The sequence below is a fragment of the Primulina eburnea genome, chromosome 9 (assembly GCF_022965805.1).
Source record: "Primulina eburnea isolate SZY01 chromosome 9, ASM2296580v1, whole genome shotgun sequence".
In the NCBI taxonomy this organism is placed as follows: domain Eukaryota; kingdom Viridiplantae; phylum Streptophyta; class Magnoliopsida; order Lamiales; family Gesneriaceae; genus Primulina; species Primulina eburnea.
Window position 1 is genome coordinate 22067589 of NC_133109.1, and position 8306 is coordinate 22075894.

Here is an 8306-nt window from a genome sequence, read left to right on the forward strand (position 1 = left end):
AATGTTATTTTTAAAACGTTTATGGATTTTATGGTTTAATTATGGACATTTAAAAGACATGATGCATGCTTGGTTTAAAAGAAAAACGTTATATGCATGTTTAAATTTTATTAAGTGATGAGAATATGAAACGTTGAAGGAAGTGAAGTAATTGTGACTAATACGATGATATGTTGGAAATTTCGTGAGGGTTATGGTCCCAGTGGGAGCCCGACGATCGTGTTTCCTTGGATACGGACATGTAGATGTATACGATGATATGTTAATACGTAAGGCCAAGGCCCAGTTGACCGGTGAGAGTGTTGTTGGTGTCCCCGCCGCCCAGTACTGTGGTTACATGTAGATGGATCCATCGCCCAACACGTAGACGTAGACGTAGATGAACACGAAAGTCACAATTAACGATCTGAATTCAACGAAAGGAAAAAAGAATACGTATATGTTGATGATGATATGTATATGAATATGTTGATGATGACATGAATATGTTTATGAAAATGTTTATGAAAAAGGAATATGAAAATGTTTTTATTTAAAAGTTTTATTCATCATGAAAATGTTTACGAAAATGTTATGTTTATATTTATGCATCTTCATGAAAACGATATTTTAAGTATAAGTATTTTTCACTGTTATATGTTAAATGTATTACGTATTACTCGTTATCAAGAATATGACGTGTTGAGTCTTTAGACTCACTAGGTGTGTATGATGCAGGTGATATAAATAACTATGATATTGGAGGTCTTGACGAGTGACTTGCTGTACTGTCGGTGCACATAACCCGAGGACCAGCGCTTCTATTTCCGCATTATGCTTTATGATTTAAGTTAAAGATTTTTAAGAGTATTTATTTATGCTTTTGCGAGATTTTTGAGAGGTTTAGTATGGGCTTTACTTTTCAAACTTATTGTTTTTTTTTGGTTTGGTAAAACAAGCGACGACTTCATTTTATGACTATTGCACTTGATTTTAAAATGTTAGATGGTTGGTATTTTATTTTAAGGGGGAAAATATTTTAATATTTTCATGTGGCAAGTATACATGGCCGAAAATTGAGTGTTTAAAAAAAAAAAAAAAATTCTAGTACTTTTAAAGCAATAAAAAGGACAGGACGTTTCAGCTTCACAGTGAAGCACAAGTGTGTGCTTCACGTGAAGCACAAGTCTTCATGGGTCGTGAAGCACTTGTGCTTCACAGTGAAGCACAAGTGCTGCTTCACGACCCAACACTTTGTTGGTCGTGAAGCACAAGTGCTTCACGACCCAACTTTGGGTCGTGAAGCACAAGACCCAGTGTTGTGGGCTTCACGACCCAGGGTCATGAGTTCACGACCCCGAGAGTCGTGACGTGAAGATTTCACGATACATGGCTCGTGACACGATCCATTAATTTTAAATTTTTATAATTAATAATCTTTGTTTTGTTTTAAATTTATATAACTAATAATCTTTTTGTTTCTTATATGTTTACTTTCCCGCTAAATTTGGAAGAAATCAATTTTTTGAATGTAAGTTAATTTTAGGATCAAGATACGTTGAGATCTGTAAGAAGCTTGTGTCATTTTTAAATGAGAAAGAGATAGAATATTTGGTGCAGTACACTCAATTTGGTAATTTAATTTTATGGGCTAAGATTATAACAATTTCAATCAAAACTGAGCCGAAACACAAAATTGGGTCGAGATTATACTCGATCCACGCGACCCACCAAAGTTGGGTCGCATGGGTAGAGATGGGTATATATATATATATATATATATATATATATATATATATATATATATATATATATATATATATATATATATATATATATATATATATATATATATATATATTGTAACAGATGGATCGAGAAGCATATAAAATTTGCTAAAAATTTTAGTATAATTATAAAATTTGTTAATGTTTACATACAATAAACATTAATTTAATTTCATATGCTTTGACATACATTCATTACATTAAAGTGAATATGTAATGAAATTTGTTATGTAATGAAATTTGTTATGATTATTTTTAGTTTTATTATTATAAAATTTGTTAGAATTTTAGTAGAATTATAAAATTTGTTAATGTTTATATACAATAAACATTAATTTCATTATTCATATGTTTCGATATACATTCATTAAAGTGAATATGTAATGAAATTTGTTATGAATTTTTTTAGTTCTATTATTATAAAATTTGTTATGAATTTTAGTGGAATTATAAAATTTGTTAAGATTTTTAGTCGAGTATAAATTCAACCCACATTGTTAGAATAAGAGATACTTGTTATGAATTTTTTAACTAACATACTTAAATTAACATATAAATAATGTTTACACAAATAAATTTTTTTATACATATTTACATTCTAATCATATATAAAGTGAATTATATATTATAAAATGATCAAAACTCAAAAATATTAAAAATTTCTACCCACTCGACCCATCTCGACCCAAACCCTAAACCCTAAACAAAACCCTAAACCAAACCTCTAACATTATCACTCGACCAACTTTTTTTATTTTTTTATTTAAAAAACGTAAAAAATAAAAAAAAAATTTAAAAGAGAGGGTCGAGCACTCTTCATTTTTTTATTTTAAAAAAATTGAAAAATTAGAAGTACTCTTCATTTTTTTTATTTTTTTTAAAAAATTTATTTAAAAAAAATAGAAATAGAAGAGTGGGTCGCGTGGGTCGTGCTCTTCGCGACCCACTCTTCCATTTTTTTATTTTTTTAAAAAAAATGTAATAAATTAGAAGTAGAAGAGTGGCCCACTTTTCATTTTTTTTAACGAGCTAATTAATGATCTTATCTAACTAACCTATTCAACTCCCTTTTCTCGATTTAAAAAAGTCAAAATCCCTTTTATTTAATTAAATTTTAAATGAATCGTATATTTTTTATTGACCCTGAAATATAATCATGGGCCTAAATTTAACTTATATATATGGTTCATTAATTTTTTTAAAATCATATATGTGGATGAATCTTGTTCATCTATATCATATGATGATAGTGCCTCCACATATAACAATGGACATCAAGTGTTTATAGCAAGTGAAACACGTGGCGAATACCAAAAGTTGTTGGGCCGATAGAGAAGTCAGACCCATTTCGTAAGTCCATATAAGCCAAGCTCTCCATCTTCGGATTTCTTCTTCCGAATCAAATTCTTTCGAAGAGGTTTTCTTTTGCCATAAACACTTCAGGATACCTCGAGAAATATCTCGTATTCGGTCATCTCTATTATGGATTTAGGGTAGTCAAAAGAGTGGAACGGCCCTACCCCATGTTCAGCAGGAGCTGTGTTCATCGTTAAGCCCGGATAGTAAGAGTCCGAGGAGTAAGAGCCCAGATAATACAAATAAAAACAATGATTTGCCTTAAGGTTGTTTACCCGGGCGGTAGAACTCGTAAATTGGACTACGTATAAACCATACATAATTCTTAGTATTTAAATTAAAAAGAATTTTCAGTGCAGGAGTATTTAAATTCTTTTCTTTAAACTTAAGTATTTTATTCAGTAGTTTAAGTGTTATCTTTTCAGTTAAATACGCGAGGCCGGACCGGAGTTGGAGATTAGAGATAAGATTAATAATAAGAAAATATTCTTAAATTTAATTTAAGCCAAGAAATAACTTATTTTAATGATAAAGAATGTTTTAGGATTTTAATTAATTAATTAGACTTAAGTTGCTAATTAATTCTTTTATGTTCAATAATTAATTAAAAAAAAACTAAATTAAAATGTGTAATCAAATGGGATAAATTAATCTAGGCCTATTTTATTTAAAAAAAATTCAACCTAGCATGTTAGTAATTTATTAGCCATGCCATGTAAAATGATTATCCTAAATTAAATTAATAATTCACTAAAATATATATTTATTAGTTTTTAAAACCTTAAGAATTTAAAAACAAAAATCAACAAATTTCCTTACCAATTTCATTGCTATTTTCGGCCCCTCAACCAATTTAATTAAATTTGGTAAACCCCATCCTAGTCAAACCTCATTAGCTCTCCTTAGTATAATAATTCCCTCAATTCTTACTTATCAAAAATTAATCATTTAGGCACTTGTATTCCACCTAATCAAAACATTAATCTAGCCTATCAATTCACCTTTTTGTACAGCAGCCAAGGAAGGAATAATTTGACATGCTAATCAATTCCTTGACTTTGAACTTTCATCCTAAATCATTGCATAACTCCTTCATTTTCCTTGCAACTTCTCATTCATTTTCCTAGTCTTCTCTCCATCACCATTCCACCGAAATGCAGAAGAAAACTCAGCACAATTCACGTGCAGCATATTGGAGGGGACCATGGGATTGACAATAAACACATTCTTTGTACCTAGCTAGCATCTAAATGCATGCATGACTTGACTTCTCCATTTTTCCTTGTATTTTTCCCCTTCATTCCTTAGCACTCCATACTTTTCCCTCATTCGAAAATATCAGTAAAATAGCAGCAAAATAGTGTGTGAGCAGCAGCATAAATCGAGAGCTTCCATCAAGACAATAAGAAAAGAAAAATCCGACTCCGCCGTGCCGTCGTTTAGTTTGTGTTCTTCCTTAATCAATTTCCAGGCATGTTTATATCATTCTTTGCTCTTCAATCAAGTCTTATAAATATTTTAAAACATCACATGTTCATGATTTAAGGAGCAAAAACCGAAATATACAGCAACTTGCATAGAAAAAAAAATTCTGCACAGATTTTGACTCCCATTTGTGCTTCACGTTTTCTGCTGTTTTGAAGGTTCAGGGTATGGCTCGACTTCCAGGCTCCCAAGGCTGCATCTAGACATGTACTAGGACATGTTAGGATCGTATTGGTCCGTTCGGTCAAGCCCCATACATGCTGGAAATTTAAAAATGACAGCAACTCTCCCTTTATGTCATATTGTGTCTCGATTTTCTATTTTTGCTGTCAAGGGAGATGAATCTAATATTGGCTGCCCCAGGGGCCATAGCCATGGTTAGAACATCTCCTTATTATGTCTAAGACGTGACCAAGTCAGCCTTTCAAGGCTTGGTCCATGGTTGCATCGGTTTTCAAATCAAAGAACAAAAACAGCCTCTCGGCCCTTTCATTTCTCTGCATGTGAAGTTTTGGTTTTGTGGGGTGGTGTGAATCTTGGTTGGTCTCTGGCCCTTAGCCACGGTTCATACCATGATCCTTGATGTATGGATCGTGCCATGGTCAACCAAATGACCACTGGAAAAATCCATGACAGCAAACAAAGCAAAACCTCCCAAGCGCGCAGATTACGTTCTCGGCTAGGAGTGAGGTCGTGTTTCTGGTGTGGTTCGGATTGTGGCTGGCCTAGGCCCCTTAGCCATGGTTCAAACCATTCCTTAGGATGTTGGTAAGAGGTTTTGGTCGGTGGTTCAAGCCCCAATGGCCATTAGCCTCGCAAACGACACAAGGAAAACAAAGCGCTGCTGCTGTAATTTTTGACAGCAAGTGTGCTGCGGTGCAGAGGTGAATTCCGGGTCCTTGGTTGACTTTTAGCCTATGGCCTTGGACTGGACAGTACCTCAATGAGTTGGGAAGGTCATGTTTTTGGCCGTTCGTGATTCGGATCATTTTAGAGGTCGTACGAGAATTTACGGTGCAATGTGCCAAAATGACTCTCGAAAGAGCGTTTCATGTTTTTGGCCTCCATTCACTAAATTTCGAGTACTGTAAATTTAGGAGCATTATTTCATCATTTTAGGCGTATTTTAATCATGACTAAATGATGGTTCGGTGTCGGTTCGGGTTGGTACGGAGTCACGATTAAATACGAAGTCGATAGGCGTAATTGTCTAAATTTTTGGATTCAATTACAAAGTTTGGTCAAGTTAAATCAATTGCATAATTTTCATGTTAGATTTAAGTCGCGGCGAGCCTGGGAGCGATCCAACCCAATCAGTAAAATTATTACAGGATATTTAACGATGTTATTTAATTATATTACGTGCAAAATATTCATTTTGAGATTTATGCGATATTGCTTGTGGTCACTTTACTATCATGGGATTATTACTTCACCCGGTCGCCAGTTACCGGTCAGTTCAGTTTTGTACCACCCGGTCGCCAGTTACCGGTCAGTTCAGGGGCCACTTGCGTAGACCATAATCTCACCAGAAAATTATTACAAGTTATTTCATTACAGGGCTTCAAGGAGCAAACATTATCACTTACGATATTTTCATTTCAGTTATGCACGTATTATAATTACTCATGGAATGATATTTTAAGTTAAACTTCATGACATGATATTTTCACATGCAGGCGATTTTTATGTATTTACTTGTTATTTACGATATATGCATGCTAAGTCTTTAGACTCACTAGACTTGATTGTTGTAGGTACTGATGATGTCGGGGCCGAGGGTGGGGACCAATGAGCTAGCTTGGGTCGGCAGTAGTGGAACCCGAAGACCTCATATTTTGCATTTGTTATTTTCCGAACTCAGTTTTTATCTGTTGATTAATTATTTTAAATTGATACTTTGCAAACATGGAATTCTTCCGCTGTTATTTTGAATATTAAACTTTATTTATCAGTTTATCTTATGAATAAGACATTTTAATTATTTAAAAAGAAAATTTTTTTAATTTTTCCGCAAATTTACGAACACGAATTTACGGGCCTTTACACGGGCACTCCAGTACAAGTGTCATGTTCGCACCCGTAGATATGGGGCACCACGACTAGATTAGCATTAGTCTATCTTTCTATGCGTGTAGGGGTGATTTAACTCAATTGGAGTAAGTATGAGTTATCAAACTTAACAGTATCAGTTAGCAGGGCATTAGCAACCATCTATCATAAGTAGCAGCTAGGCACTGAAAATAAGACCATCATTGACGTCCTTTTTATAAATACCAGGTTTTATTGATATTTATTGAGAAATAGAACCTTGGCATAGAATTTCAATATATTCATCAAATACTTAATTGACTTGAGCGTCGAAGTGATCAGGCCGGAGAATTTTCTGGCGCCCCCTAATGTTCTTTGTGTTCAAGTGTTCATATTCACAGAGCCAGGGCATATCCTGCTCAAGCTCCAACATATTCAACTATAGAAACTAACCCGACCCGACGTGATTGCCCACTGCACTCAGACCCAATTCACCAGGTTGACATCATTGGTGTCGTTTGTGGGAAATCAGATCTACGACGAAGAAATGGTTTCTACTCGAAAATCAGCCTGGAGAGACAATTCCAGAATGTATTCCTCAGAGTTAGAGGTTCCCCAAGAAACTCCACCCCAGCAAACTTTCATGATCAATTCTGAAAAATTATTTTAATGGACAACACCGGCTGTTCATAAGGCCGTGGCAGAAAAGATACCTCCCAGCAGTAGTCGTGTATCCCAAGAGGAAAGGTCCCAGGAAGAATCTCCTTCTCGGGACGGAGCGAATGATGAAAAAGAAGAAAGTTCCCAGGAATATTCCAAAGCCATTACCGTGGCTGAAGAACTAGAAGACTTGAGACAAAAACTGAATAAGTTGGAAGGGTAGGCCAGGTCCCCTCGGACTTCCCAAATTCAACCAAGAGGGTGTCATTTCTTCACCCGTATAGTTAATGAGCCCTTGTCAGCCCACTATAAATCAACAAACATAAGAGAGTATGACGGAAACACGGATCCTGAAGAGCACTTAACTCGTTTTGAAAACATGGTCATGTTGCATTGTTATGGCGATGAGATCAAGTGCAAAACTCTCTTAACTACGTTCATATATTCAGCCCAATGATGGTTCGAGAAGATAGATCCTTAGAGTATACAAACCTTTGAGGACTTCAAAAGTGTCTTTTTACATCACTTCAGTAGCACCAAAAGATACAAGAAAATAGCTTTTAGTCTGTTTAAGATCAAGCAGGGCAGAGAAGAATCATTGAGAGCTTACATCCACAAGTTCAATAAAGCAGCATTGGAAGTACATTCCTATGCACCTGATGTTGGGACATCGTATTCTCGCACCCAAGACGCAACGGAAGTTTAAAATATTTTGTTCTTGGGCGTCAGTGTGTTCAAAAACATTCATAGGGCGTTTAGAATTGTACATTTGCGTTATCAACGTTGGACTCCAAACTATTCCGGTGTTTAGGCTGGATATAGCCCTTCTTGTAATTTTCTACGAACTTCTCTTCAGATTTGATCGCCTAATTAAGTACACAATCAAAAACTTTGTTCCTCGCTTGGATTGCACTAGAAATCTCAAGCGATTTGTGCGTTGAGACTGTAACCTCTGAATTTCCAAAATCCAGGAGACGATGCATCGACGGTGGCGCGGCGGTGGAAGGA

General features: G+C 35.0%; 1 long non-coding RNA gene across 1 annotated transcript; it reads left to right on the forward strand.

The window, feature by feature from the left end:
• The first annotated feature begins 4148 nt into the window (after nt 1–4148).
• Nucleotides 4149–6566, forward strand: LOC140840452 (uncharacterized). Its single transcript, XR_012119992.1, has 2 exons — nt 4149–4593; nt 4766–6566. It is a non-coding gene; the product is annotated as an uncharacterized lncRNA (long non-coding RNA).
• The last annotated feature ends 1740 nt before the right edge of the window (nt 6567–8306 follow it).